Raw genomic sequence first — 12629 nt, forward strand, 5'->3', positions numbered from 1 at the left:
ACTGGGACTTAACTTCCCAAGCACAGGCAACAGGCAGGCTTTTAGGTTTTAAGGGCAGGACCTCTGAGTAAAAATACCAGAGGTCCCATCAGATCTTTCAACAACAAATACCACATTTAGTTTCAGCTTCATCACACCTTTTGGAAGAATATCCAGTCTTAAATGCAAAACTTAAGGCAATGCAGAATCTATCCCACCTTCAAGTGTGTTTTTCAGAAGGTTAATTACTGTCACTGTTAATATGTAGACACTATTCCTGCTGCTGTTTTGGGTTCTAAATACTTGGGCCTTGTTAAAGGCTTTGTCTGCTATTAATGTAGTCCCCAACCTCCTCTACCCAAATCTGTAATAAATTAGTTTTCATGGCTTTTGTCTGTAGTGATTCTAAAAATAATTTCTTATTGGAATCCAATTGAATCCAAGGGAAGCAAAGTGATAATCAAATGATGTCACCCTCACGTCTTGCACTGCATCTCGCTGCCTGCCAAAACTAGCAACTGTTGCTATGTACCCAGGGGAAGGTGATACTCCCAGCCTTTTCTTGGTGCTGGAAAGCTCTCCTTTCCAGTGCTCGTCAGGCCTCTGGGAGCTGCTGACGTCTGTTTCAGGCTTTTCATTTTACCCTTATGTGTTGAGGCAGCCATGGAGAAGTATGGATCGTGTCCTGTAGGAAGCTTGGAATTTTTCCTGTTCCTGAAGAAGACTGTTTCTATCAACTACTTCAAGTCTGGAGGCCTGATGTGCTTTAGCCCATTAAGTGCCTATATTACAGTGCTTGGGGCTTTAGGGCGAAAACCTTGCTGCAGCATGTGTGGCAAAGTCCAAAAATCCATCTAACAGGACAATGGCATGACACCATGACACTTCCCAGGAAGTTTATGTCTTCTTCTCAGTAGCTCCCCTGAAAACTTGGCTCGTGGGACTCATCCTCCGGCTTTTCTCTAGGTACTTCCCAGAGTTGAAAATATCTCACCCAAAGAGCAGAGCTTGTTGTCATTTGACACAGGGGGTCCAGGAGATCTTACATAACAAACCCAGTTGTGCCCCCAGATGACTTCCATGCGCCTGGGACTCGAGGTGGAAATCTGGGAGCAAAACAAGTCAAATGTTCATAAGGCTCCATCAGGTTAGTGCCAGTGCTTCTCGGCAGTCACTCCCTGCCCTGTGTGCATTTAAAAGGGATTGCTTACAGTTTTAGTCTTCATTTTGCTATAGTTGTTATCTAAACATGCAAACACTGTCTTTCTGGTTTTGGGCAGCAGAAGGGGGCTGAATCTCAGGCAGCCTGAAATACAATCCTGGACTTCGTTTTTACTTGCAAACATGCATGACTGCAAATAGCATTGTGCTGAGTTCCAGCAATGTCCTAATTCCATGGAGGGAGAGGGGGAAAGAGAAGGGCACAGCAGAAGAAAGCACTCTGTGTTCACTGGCTAGTGTACCAGAATGATGGGGTAGGGTTGAAGCACCGAGGCGTTTTATGGCGTTACAATTCCCAGGGACGCTTTCCCAAGCATGTACACTGTCCCAGTATATAGTAGCAATCCAGAGCTAATTGACATGTAAGTGCCACGGGGGAGTAAAGTTATTTGAAGTTATTAAAGTTATTTTGTCTTTCACCAAGTGAAAAAACCCCAGAGTTATCTCAGTGGAAAAAAGGAGAGGAGGAAAAAAACAGCAAACTACCAAACTTTGTGACTCGTTCAGACTAGCTTGTGAAAGTATCTTGAGGTCATCTATCCTGAAAGCCTTTGAAATTTGAAGACTATGGACTCTTGTCTCTTGGCACTCTGCCGATTCCTTCTCTTCCTCCTAGCAGATTCTGCCTAACAGTTGCCGTTTTTTTCCACTTTTAAATACTCTGAATCACAGAGCTTGCTCGTTTTCTTCATTCAGGTCTAAGGCCTTAAGGACTGTGTTGGAGTAATGAAGAGGACAGCATGTACTCGATGTTGGAGCCAAGGGAGGGGGGGTGTCGGCAGAGGGAAGGGATGACCCTGCTTCCAGGCTTTGGTCCTAAGCCTGCAAACTTTTTCTCATGTGAAGAGTCCCACAGAGGTCAGCCAGACATTTTGCACGAACAGTGACTTATTTGCTATTTGGCATCATGTTCAAATTATGCTTAAAGTAGTCATAAAAACATGGTCAGAGTTTGTGATAAGGCGTGGATGGGGTGCTTTAAGCCAACTCAGCAGGGAGTCTGCTGAAGACATGCATGGGATTAATTAAATAGAAATTTTGTGTGTTTGGCAGGCATGGCTGGGTTTGGCTAAACTCTAGGACTCTCTAGAGAAAGTATCTCCCTAAAAAGAATATTTAAATGCAGTGCCACCAGTGTCCAATGTGCACTCCCTGGCATTGCCCTCAAGGAGGAAGGTTAGTCCAAGTGCACATGATCTTGCCAGGAATTATCTGCCCAGGTGGCCCAGTTCCCTGCATACCAGTGTCTTGTGCACTCCCGTGTTTGGCTATCAGATCAGGAGGCAATGTTCCGAACCACCCCGTGATCATGTTGCATTTGTGATTACATTTTTGGCTCTTGCAGTGGGAACCATTTGTTGGGGCCTGAAGGTGCAAAAGCTGTTCCCCTGGTGCAGCCCTGAGCCAGGCCTATTGCTGACAACCATGACCTTGGGTAAACCAGCAAAAATTTCATTCTGTTGTGCTCTAATATCTTATGACTATATATAGGGTCTCCTGACACAGAAGGCCTTGTCAAGTAGCCGCAGTTGATTTCCTGGAGAATCTGCTTCAGTCCTTACTTTTCTGCTGAACAAATATTTTCTGGAGTATGCATGTATTTCTTAGATACTTCACTAAAACACAACTTACTAAAATGCAATTTGCAACATGGAGTCCAAAGTGTCCAGCACTTCTGTGGTGATGGAGAAAAGATGCTTCTCTGTACACAGAGCTTTAAGGTCTCTTGCCATCCTGACTTTAACTGCTTTTGACACGCTCTTTTAAGGGCAGTGGGGCAGGGAGGGGACACAACTTTTCAGTGTGAGTTAAACAAGAGGAACCCAAGGGGTGCCTGCTCCAGCTCGTGCAGGCAGAGTGCCATGGGGGCAGCAGCTGACGAAGATGGCAGCTGTTGCAGATGCAGGAAAAGACAAGAACCCAGCTGCTCCCTCCTGCCGCCTTCCCCCTGTGTTGACAGCATAGCTGTTTGTCCTGCCCAATCCTTGTGTGGATATCACAACCTGTCTCCCCGAAGATCAGAGTATGGTGAAAGGCTGGGCTGCTCCCAGCCTCTTCCTCCTTATTTATGTGTCACAGGAGGAAAAAACCTAGATGGAGATAGGCTGTTCAGGGTCATCCTGATGTAGTTACAATGATGGCAACAATTCACAGCTGAAGCATTTGATTTGTTAACCTTATAAAAAGATGCCATTAAATACTGTATTTAGCTCCTCAGGGGAAGTAGCCTAGTTTCTTTTTCATTTTCCTTTTCTCATCCCTGTTTTAGCATTAGTGACTCAGCTGTCGCTCTCCTGCAGAAGGGCTGCTGGTGTCATAGCTGTGATTGGATGGCACCAAAAACCCATTTCTGCTGAAAATAATTAATATGGTGCATTTTCACCTCAAAAAAAAAACCTGTTACAAAACTACTAGAAGGTTTTTACTAGCTTTTGCAAGCTTTTAAACTTGCCTGTGAATAAAACTGGAAATTTCTGTATGTCTCCTCGTGTTTATCCTTGTCAACAAGGCAGAGTCTGGCAAAGGCTGGTGCACATCTACCCTACACATTGAGGGCATTCTTGTTCAAGCACACAAAATAGTTCACATGCATTTAGACATGCAAAAAAAGCCTTTGCAGGTGAGAATCTCACTTTGCAACAGGCACATGAGCAGATCCTTGTAAACAGAATTAGTTTCCACTAGCTGTGAAAAAAGTCAAACTGGAGATGGCTGTGGACTCTTCCATGTCGTTGTTTTTTCATTCCCGGTTTTCTAACCTTAACCAGAAAGTAGCCTGGTTAATTTCTTTTTTTCCTAGACATTCCATCACCTCTGAACTTGAGTCATGGCGGGGGGGGGGGGGGAAGAAAGTAAAGCACAAAGCTAGTAAGCCTGTTTTATATTTTGCATATCACCTCATATTGTAAAAGTATAAGCAGGCCTCTCATAATGTGTGCACATCTCAGGGTTCTTGGTGTAGTGGGTCGTTTCCCATTTCAAAGGAGGGAAGATATCCCCTTAAGTATTTGCCATTGCTCGCTCTTTTTGCCGTCATCTTTTCAACTGCAACTTGAAGGTGCTTGGTTCTTGTGTACTTTGGTTATGAAAATGATACCTGGCATACTTAGGAGGCCTTGCATTCTTGAGCCATGAATGCTATGAACAGTGTCATAGGAAAAAGATGATGTACAAAGGCATCATCATTCTTAGCACTGTCCTTCAAAATTTGCCCTGTGTCTTGAATATGTAGGTGTTGGAAAAAAGCTTCCTTTAAGCAGTGTAGTTCCACTAATAAAATTAAACAGTTTTCCCCTAAAACCCATATGTGGCCTGTGTCTGCCCAACCCATGAAGGATCCGGGATAGTTTCTTTAAGAAGCGGAAAGTTATCTGGGAGAGAATTTATCTGGAGGAATTGTAGGGCCATCTCAGAGTCCATATAGCTACTGCAACCCCAAAACGCATAGATTTTGATTCAGCAAGTCAAAACGTAAAATTTTCCTGCATACAGGATGGTGTCTGTGAAGTTGCCTCAAGGCCTGTCCTGGAGGGCAAGGAAGGCAAGGCTGGTTTGTGCTAGCAAATGAAAGCAAAACAAGTCTCTTGATTTTATTTTCTCTAGCATCTTTATTGAGTTAGTGCTTCTTTGTCTGCCTGTTGAGGCTGTAAACTTTCAGATGCAAGTGTCTTCTACGAGTGCAGTCCTTCCCACATGTGGAGCTCAACCAGACTGCATCCTACAGGGGAGATAATTCTTGTCATAGCACCTGGTCATGGCCCTTGCTGTTGACACAGTCAAGATCCTAAAACCCATTGCCCTGTGGCTCCACAGCTGCCTCTGAAAAAGGCATGTATGGAGCAATACAAGGACCCCATCATGGCCTGAGTGTTGGCCTCAGGAATTACTCATGTGTACAGGTTCAAATCCAGAACATGAAAAGGCTCCTCCACTCATCATTCTACTATTCAGGCTCTGGTGTTGGGGTGGGGCTTTAACAAAGCATCAAGTACTGAAGCGTTTTGACACAGTCTAGCTTTAGGCACAACATTCAACACTTGGGATTACGATTGACTCGATGGCCGTGGTTTTATTTTCTCAAATTAGGTAAACAGCTTAAAAAAAATTAATTTCATACTTGTGCATTTACCTGTATTGTGAGGTTTCTGGGATGGTGCTGCTGCCAGTTACATGTGAAACAGGAATGTCCTGCTTGCTGTAGCAAAGGGCTGATTCATTGGCATTGTAATAGGTGTCATATTGCCTTTTGTCAGCTCCTGGGGTATATTTTGTCCCTGCAGTAAACAGAAAATAAATTTTAAAAATCCGGTAGAACCGGTAACATGCATGTCGTCTGAGTGAGGTGAGGTTCAATGAAAACTAAAACAGTTCATAAGTGGGGTTAGGTGAGGCTGGGATGAATGCAGAGATGTAGAGTTTGGTTTGGCTGCGTAGGAGCTCTCTGAAGCTGGCGTGCCCTGGGAGGCAGTGGGAGTCACCATCCCAAAACCTCCTTGCCAGAGGATGAGATCTACCCCCACCAGTGAAGAGGGTCAGGCGCTCTCAGACGAGAACAGGAAGATGGACTGGTGGGCCTGTTTGGTGGAGGTGCCCATTTCTCCCCGGGACTCTCAAGGCTGGCTGTTGTCACTAGCTCCAGGTCTGACATGGAGCTGCCCAGATTTTAAGTCTGCAGAAAAGCTTTTTCCATAGGGAGGGAAAAAAGAATCAAATGCTGTCAACTTGGGGGTTACATCCAGGGCATCACAGCATGGAAACTAAGGCCTCATGCCTTGGTGGTGAGTTTCTGGGCAGACGTGATTTTGGGACTGAGTGCCCTGATGCAGTGTGTCAGTGAAAGACAGATCAAAGAATGGGTTGGGGAAAGACTTCTGGAGTAAGGTGCATAAACCCTGCTTGCTATTATTCTTGTAAAAATGGTGTGGAGATAAGTATTTTTGTCCACCCATGTCACCTGGCACGGCATGAGCTGTATTTGTGCATACAGAAAGCAAGTCTGTGTGATTCTACAAATATACCCGTAAGTGCAGTGTTTAAAATATGTTCCCCAATGCAGAGGGAAAATACAGGAATCTACATAACCAAGAGGCTGGGGAGGACCCGTGTGTTATTCTCAGGACGAAAGCAGAATGCACATCAGAATACATCAAAAGGAAAACTGATCACTTTCTACTTTCAAAAGGCATTAATATTTTACAGCTGCCATTACATTTTGAAGAGTGCTCAGGTATTTATTGGTAGCTATCCAGTCTGGAGTCGTGAAGGAGGAGATACCTGTTTTTCAAGTTGTTCTGTTCACAAATCCTTGTCTCCTAATTCACACTCTGTCCACCCCAGTGCTGCAGTAGCTCAGTGGATATCTGGAGTCACAGTTGCATGTTCCCACACCAGCTGCCCTTTGTGAGGCTCCCAAGGGTTTTTTGCCTATAAAAGTGAATGGGTTAGGCCCAGTGAGAGCCACACTTAGGTGCATCCTCAGCTCCCCAGAGCTCAGGTCTCTGGAGCAGGACCATTCCCTTTGCCACCTCAGCTGCCAAGTGAAGCACATCATATTTTAAAACGTTGTTGGTTTTGGAGTTTTGTTTAATCAGGTAGTATCTTCTGGTTCAATAATAAAGTAATTATGTGCTTAAAATAGCACGGGAGAGGGGTCCTGTTTCAGATTAGCTGACAGAGCAGAAATGCTGAGGGCTGGTTTGGAGGTTGCTTGTGGGCTTTCTTGCGAGGGTCTCAGGTGCCTGTGCTGGCTTTTGAAGGGCTTGCTCAGGTCTGATCAAACTCAGTCAGGCAACAGTGTATAGGATCTGTTGCTCTCAGTCAGAGGTTTGATGTAACTGTCACCAGATTTGCAATTTAGTGTGTGCAGCTCAACACTTCCAATTAATCCAGGCCGGGTGTTTAACAATCTATCATTTCAGAGCTAGCACTTCACAGAGCTGTGTGCAGGGCAGCCTTGAGCTTGGGTTCCAGGAGCACTGGAATGCTGTCTCCACACACATAGATTTTACTTCCCCCATGCCACTGTGTGGTGGGAGTTGTTGCTGGTTTAGTTGCATTTCATAGGCTTGGAAAGTGTTAAAAAAAAATCAACCCATGACCGCAAAAGATTTCAAAAAATAAAGATTTATAATAGGTGATTCAGCAGTGAGATGCTTTTGTGATCTTCCATGGGAAGCTACTATTTTTAGTGAATTATTATAAGCAGTAGCATCACTCACATTTATTTATAAAGGCATGAAAGAACGCCCATAGATGTTTCTAAATAGTCAATGTATAGTAACAGCCATATGCTGAGAATGAGTAAAAATAGAATTGAGCACTCTGGCTTCCACAGTGCTGCGTGAGAGTTGTGCTGGGATCTTTGCATCCAAGAAATGAAAAACAGAGGAGCTATTTTTTTTTCCCCCTAGATCTTCTTTCTAGCAATACAAACCCAAAGCCTTCATGGTGAAAGTCTGTCTTGCAGTAAAATTGCATTGTTTTCATTGAGGTCTAACTGGGTGACCGCTGAGGTTTGGGAATACTCTTCCAGTAGCTTCAGCAGCTGGTGGATTGGGGCTGTGCTGACAGGAGTAGCTGTTTTTGTGGGAGTTACTGTTACGTGCAGTGTTCAGGTTGATTAGTTGTGCATGCCTGCACTTCTCCGGGGGCTCCATAGCATGGAGGAGGAATGCAGCAAGGCTGTCCTGAAGGAGCTCCTCAAGTAAAGGATGGTATTATTTCCAAAGTCCCTGCAGTGGAAACACTTGAAATGCTGGGGCTTGCCATTGAGAAACATTAGGAGAAAAGAAAGATATTATCTGATGTTATCTGAAAGATGTGATATCACTCCTGAACAGAAATTACAACTGTTTTGCTCTGGCTCTGCAAAGGCCTGGCCCTGTGTGTCTATTGCAGCCATTTTGTACACAACTCCTTGGGTTTAAGTTCAGTAAGGGGCAACATCTCCCATTTTCTTGCTGACTCTGTTTGTGTCCCAGTCAAGCCTGTGATGAGTTGCCTTGGGATTTCCCTTTACAAGAGCAATGCCTCGCAGTAAATTCTTGCTCTTAATTAAGTTAAATCCTTTCATTAAAATCAACCGTGGTTTTGAGTTTTGTGCAGCCACAATATGAAGGGAGTGGAAGGGACTGAAAAAGGTGCCTCTTGACAAGGTGCCCTAGTAACCTGTCAGCGACAGTGCCTGCCTCCTGATTCCCAAATCCTATTCTAATGTGCCACAGCATGCAGAGGATAACAATTGATTTTTAGGGGATTTCCTATAGCAAAGGGTGCTGAGGTACCTGGCTTCTGACACTGGAGGGGGTTGCTGGAGAGCCTGACCTTCCTGTTCCACAGCTGCGTTAAAAGTATCAGCATTTTCCTTGCATTCTGCTTCCCGTCTCCCAACACCCAGTGTAAACGACAACCAGCATGCTCCATTCACAGCAAAACAAATGTTATTTATTAGAGTCCTCATGTGGTCAGAGCATGTCTGACTGTAAAATAACTGAAGATTTTTCTGCTAACTGGAAGCGTGGTGTTCTGAGGCAATTTCCAGGCAGTGTGTATTTTCAGCTAAGTTTTATTTACGTCAGCGTAGCAATTTGCAATATCACTCTTTGCAAAGAGTGAGGCAGTGGTTGTTTTAACTAGAATTTTTTTTTTTTACTTTTTTTTTTTAAAGGAAAAACTTTCCAGTCATGACTCAGTTCCCAAAGGTCCATGTGTTGAGATGCTTTCCTTTTTAAAAAGGAGGTCATAAGCCCCCTTGCTGGGCAGGTTGCTCGCTGCCTGCCCTCATGGCCAGTGCAGCTGGGGAGTCGTGGCGTGCGTGTAGGGGAGCGTTTGTTTTCCCTGTGCTAATCACTTTCTCCTGTGCTAATTTGGCACGGTGCGCTGCCCTGTGTGCAGGATGGAGGCAGATCCGTGTACTCCTCTCCTATCCAGCCAGCACATTTCAGGGGATAAACCTTTTTTGGACTTGCTGTTCTTCCAGGAAGCTTAAATCCCTCAAGACTCTGCTCTTTTAGGGTGGGGGACAATGGGCAGAAGTGCAGGCAGACCTAACCATAGCAGAGGCTTCTTCTAGTGTGGTTCCCCTACCACCAAGGTCAGAAAACTTTTGAAGAGAGGATGAGAAGGGGAAACCGGAGAGCCACCTTTCAGATACTGACCTGACTTTCTTAAATCTGTGGGATATTTTTTCCCTTTTCCTGAAGGAGGACGTGCTAGGGTAGGGCTGAGCAGCCCTACATATCCAGGAGTGTGTCACCCCACATATCCAGGCGTGTGAAGATGGTGCCTTTGCCAGCTGGGTGTGAAGGGGTGTACCCTGCAGGACTTTGGTGTGCTCTGGCTCTCTGCTTCTGCTATACAGCTGGTGGAATTTCTGGGAGCTGCCTAGGCAGCATGCAGATGATACCAAACATCAAGCATCAAAACCTCTTTGGGTGTCAGAGAAGATTTCTTTTTCTGTGTGTAATTTTCTTAATGCTTTTTGTCCCTGCAGCTTCCATAATTTAGGGAAAATGTAACAATCTGGAACACATAATATTTAGTTTAATATGGAAAAAGAGCTATATCAGGACAACATGACTGGATAGATATAGTGGAAGAACTCTCTTTATGTTTTAGTTCTGGCTTTTCCTGTATCTGCAGAGCACCCTCATTACTTTATTAAATTATATACATTTTTCTGGTTTGCAAAAACTCATGGGGAAGAAGAAGAAATTCTGACACCTCTGTGGGATTTCAAAGTTCTTTGAGAAGAGTAGCACTTCAGCCTTATGGAGCTAGTCAACAGGGGACGGTATGGAACCAATAGACTGGTACTTCATAAAGATAACTTCCCTAGACTTGCAAATCCCTCCCCCAGGAATTCCTATGTACATGCACACAATTGGCTACTTTAGCCACTGCATCTGTTTTCTTCTTTAGTTGCAACTGAATCTCCTTGGGGACATCACAGCAAACAAAATGTAAAACGTGTGAAATGTAAAATGTGATTTTTAAAAATCAGAGTGTAAAATGCACTCTGCTCTGCACTGATGCAGTATCCCCTTTAGTCCTGTGTGGAGTTTTGGGTACCACAGTTATAAAAACAACACTGAGGTACTAGAGAGTGTCCAAAGGAAGGCCACAAGGATGGGGAAGGGCTTTGAGGAGAAGTCATATGAAGAGCACTGAGGTCACTTGGTCTGTTTAGCCTGGACAAAAAAAGAGGCTGAGGGGAGAACTCATTGCAATCTGCAGCATCCTCATGAGACGAGGAGTGGGTATTGATCTCTTCTTTGTGGTGACCATTGACAGGACCAAGAGAATGGCATGAAGGTGCGGCGGGTGAGGAGTTAGGTTGGATATCAGGAAAAGGTTCTTCACCCAGAGGGTGGTTGGGGCTCCCCAGGTAAGTGGTCGCAGCATCGCTTGTCTGTGTTCAAGTGTTTGGACAATGCTCTCAGGCACATGGTGTGACTCTGGGGATGTCCTGTGCAGGGCTGGGTGTTGGACTTGATGATTCTGATGTGTCCCTTTCAACTTCACACATTCTGTGATTCTATGAAAACTGGTAGTTGCAGCAAGTTTTGAGTTACTTCAAAGAAAAGGCACAGACACTGGTCTGGACAGGTGGGCAAAATGTGTTGAATTATTAACAGACTACACTTTCATCAACCACTGAATGCAAAAAAGTAGGGCTTTCTTAAAGAAGATAATTTTTTGGTGGAAGCTGTCTCTAGGGGTATTCATCCCAAATGAGATTTTTGTGAGAACATTTTGAGCAAGATGACATAAGCTGCAAACTGAAATTCAAGTGAGCAAGCAGAGTCATGGAGAAGCTGGACTCCCTCTGTTCATCTGGAGATTGATAAGCTGGAGTTACTTTCATGGCTTCTTTTCAGGAGCATTAGATCTGATGCCTTTCTCTGCTGTATGGCCACCAGACAACTTCATATGGTGAAGTAAAAACATAATATATGTTAATACAGGGTAAAATAAAGTGTAATTCTCCCAAGTGAGCATTAGCAGCATTTATGGGTCTGCAGATAGTGTTTGTTTTTCTCCCACCATGTCCTAATATCCCACTTGTTAAACTACTGCTTTTGATTTTTAGCCCCAACTTTACAGTTTAGGAGCCCATATCTGAAACAGCAAATTCACTACTCACTACAAAAAAAACCAGACCAGTGTGTAACTTGGACTTGTCAGCCACCAGCTGCACCTCATCTTGCTAATCTTTAGGCTTTTTTTTGCTTTTTTTCTTATTTCTTCTAAAAAAAAAAAAAAAAAAAAAAAGAGCAGGGACTTTTAAGAGTTAAGTTACACAACTCTCATTTTATTTTTAAAGCGAGTGGATTCCTTGTTGCGTTGTCAAGGATGATAAATTGATACCACATGTTGCTTCCAGACAAAAAAGACTCTGTACTGCAGTGGAAGCACTTGCAGCTGGTGTCTGAGTTAGTGGACAGGCTCCACAAGGTAAACATGGCTTGGAAGAGGCTGGAATGGGCACAGGGAGGAGGAATTTTCTCCATTTTGAAAGTTCAAACATTTGCTGCTGTTGTCTGACTGGGTCTGAGTGTTGAAATAACATATCCCAGCCTCCTTGGGAGACTCATTCAGTTGTTTGTATCACGTTAGGGATACGGCACTTTGGAAATATTTGAGTGTCCTCTCTGTCAGCCCGTTTGGAATCTTATCAAAATATTGAGAGAGACTCGTGTAATTAGGACATGGTAGCTGATCTCAGGGGATTTTCTTGCGAGCAAAATGTAGCTGGAGGAGCATTAACCGAATAAAACACAGTGCAGTGGGTCAACATTTATTGAAGTTGAGAGCATGTCCCTGAGTTTGGGGAGAGTGATATAAGCCCTGGTGTTGTTGCTCTGGCTGTTCTGGGCACCCAGCTCACCCCTTCTCCTGGTGCCATCAGCCTAAGCCAAGGGAGGACAGCAGCACTGCTTGCCTATGGCACTGCTCCACTCTGCTCACACCAGTTCTGCCTGGTCCTGTGTGTTCCTCTGCCCTGAGTCTTCCGTGTCTCCAGGGATGTTCCCTCTTCTTACAGGACCACTTTCAAAGGAGACTTCAGTCCAGCTGGTCTGGCCTCAGGGTAGTACATGATTCTCTAGATGTTATCTGCAGGAACCTCAGTCTTCTGGCTTTCAGTAGAGCGCACCACATTCTTCAAGTCCAGTATAAATAGTAACACTAATAAAAGGAGGAGCTCATCATATTTCTTTTTTGCTCTGCTCGAGTACAGTCCATATGTTGTACCCATTGGTGGTATCTGAGCTGTCTGCAGCTTGGCTAGCATCTATCCCATCTACATATGGTCTCCAGGACACATGATGGAAGTTCCTTTATGGATCTTTTAAAGTTTCTCATCGCATTTTGGCATGGAAAAAATGTGTTAAGTTTCCATCATTATGGCCTAATTCATCTCCCACGTA

General features: G+C 44.3%; 1 protein-coding gene and 1 long non-coding RNA gene across 5 annotated transcripts in view; both read left to right on the forward strand.

Moving 5' to 3' along the window:
• Nucleotides 1-12629, forward strand: part of FOXO3 (forkhead box O3) — an 88733-nt gene that overhangs the window by 55987 nt on the left and 20117 nt on the right. The window lies entirely within an intron of this gene.
• On the forward strand, nucleotides 2567-3675 carry LOC136358998 (uncharacterized). The gene is made up of 2 exons (XR_010743209.1): nucleotides 2567-2635; nucleotides 3470-3675. It is a non-coding gene; the product is annotated as an uncharacterized lncRNA (long non-coding RNA).

Source organism: Sylvia atricapilla, chromosome 3 (assembly GCF_009819655.1).
Source record: "Sylvia atricapilla isolate bSylAtr1 chromosome 3, bSylAtr1.pri, whole genome shotgun sequence".
Lineage (NCBI taxonomy): Eukaryota > Metazoa > Chordata > Aves > Passeriformes > Sylviidae > Sylvia > Sylvia atricapilla.